General features: G+C 28.6%; 1 non-coding gene across 1 annotated transcript; it reads right to left on the reverse strand.

Moving 5' to 3' along the window:
• Window positions 1–837: 837 nt before the first annotated feature.
• On the reverse strand, window positions 838–908 carry Trnag-gcc. Its single transcript has one exon. It is a non-coding gene; the product is annotated as a tRNA-Gly (tRNA).
• Between the last annotated feature and the right edge of the window lie 947 nt (window positions 909–1,855).

Genomic DNA, 1,855 nt, shown 5'->3' on the forward strand with positions numbered 1-1,855 from the left:
CGAAACCAATCCGAAAGAGAAGGAAACGGATTTTGTTGATTGCCTCATAATTTTTCTTTCCTCTCTTTTATTTTTGTCCAAAAGGAAAAGGAACTCTTTTCTTTTTTAAAAGAATTTTTTTTTTAAATTTCAGATTGCAATAGGAATACCTTATGGCGGTTGTCCTAATTTGGTCGATAAATTCTTGGTTTTATTCCTAACCTAAAAGATGAACTTTCAACTAAAATTATTAATATTTAACTGAAAATACTTGAATTTGCAACCAAAAAGAAAAATTTTTAAAAAGGGAGATTTACTTTCAAACAAAAAAATCATTTTCTACCAACGGTTAAATTTTCACTTGAAAAAATTAACTTTATATAAAAAAATCAATTTCAAAACAAAGTGTTAAATTTCCATCCAAAAATATAAAATTGCAACCAGTACAACAAGCATATCAATTATATTTAAAAGGTTGGAAGAGTTTTCAAAGGATTTCAGGAGAATTGAAGAGAATAAATTAAATTAAATAAAATTAAATGGGACTTCTAGAGAATTCTATGGATTTCAGGGATTTTCAAACAAATGCACCAGATTTAAGGGATTCATTGGATTTTAAAAGGTATCATAATATTTCAATGGATTCAAAAAGGGGTTTAAATCGAAGATGTGTATTACGTAACCATTAAAAAAATGGAACTGACAAATATTTTACTAAAAATAATTTTTCGGAAGGCTTATCGTATTTTAATTTTCGTGCTTCTTTTAAAAAAGTGGACTTCATTTCCGATTGAGTTTTCGAAGTCATAAAATCTATAATTATAAATACAAAAAAAAAGAATAAAAGTACAAAAAAACTGCATCGGCTGGGAATCGAACCCGGGCCGCCCGCGTGGCAGGCGAGCATTCTACCACTGAACCACCGATGCTTGTTGACTCACGTAAAATTATTAAAATCAGGCTTGAGCTAGCAGTATTTTCTTATGTACATACATACATTGAAAGTAAACGAATTCTGTTAAAGAATTACGCCTGGTTCTGGTTCTCAAGTTTTAAGAATCATGAAGATAATTTGTAGTAGTGACGTGAGTTGCAAAATTGTAAGAAATGGTACAAATAAATCGAAGTGGGGATATCATTTTAATGATGAGTTTATGTATATTTAATTTCATACTGAGTTTTAGAAGCTTAGAAAAATTCGGGACTAAATTCGTAATCAACGGTTTAGGTCTTTGTTTTCAAAAGATAACATAAACTTTAAAATAAGCCGTTAGCAAAGGTCTTACGACAGATAGTTTACGAGATGTAAATTTGTTAATTTACATTTTGGGTTTTTCAGAGAAGACAAATCTAGGATGAATTTTCATTGCTGCAAAAAAAACTTAGATCAGGTTTTTTGCTAGTTTATTCTTAAATTAGACGTTTTAAGGTATTAGAATTAATTTTTTTCTTTTCAGAATCAAAGTTAAAAGACGGACGTGGGAGCATTTTTTTTAAATTCGTATTTCGTACAGAAAAGGCATGTTTGATTCAATTTTTCTGAAATATATAACAGATTATACATCTTCAGGAAAAAGTCTGTTCAAGATGTCAAAAAGACTGTCACATTGTGTATGAAAAATAAATTTAATAAACAGAATCACAGAACTATGCCAAAATGTAATAGCTTATTTCATTATTTGGAAATACTTTTTAGGCCCTCATTAGTTAAAATGATGTATGTTTGTTTGGCCATTCGAAAGAATTAGTGCAAAATGATGGAAATATGATTTAAAAGGCATTAAAAAATGTTGCTTATCTGTCTTTTGTCTCATATTCTTCAAATTTTGCTTTAAGTCCTTCATTTTTCATAAATTATAATAAAATGAAAACATGA

Source organism: Belonocnema kinseyi, chromosome 10, assembly GCF_010883055.1.
Source record: "Belonocnema kinseyi isolate 2016_QV_RU_SX_M_011 chromosome 10, B_treatae_v1, whole genome shotgun sequence".
NCBI lineage: Eukaryota > Metazoa > Arthropoda > Insecta > Hymenoptera > Cynipidae > Belonocnema > Belonocnema kinseyi.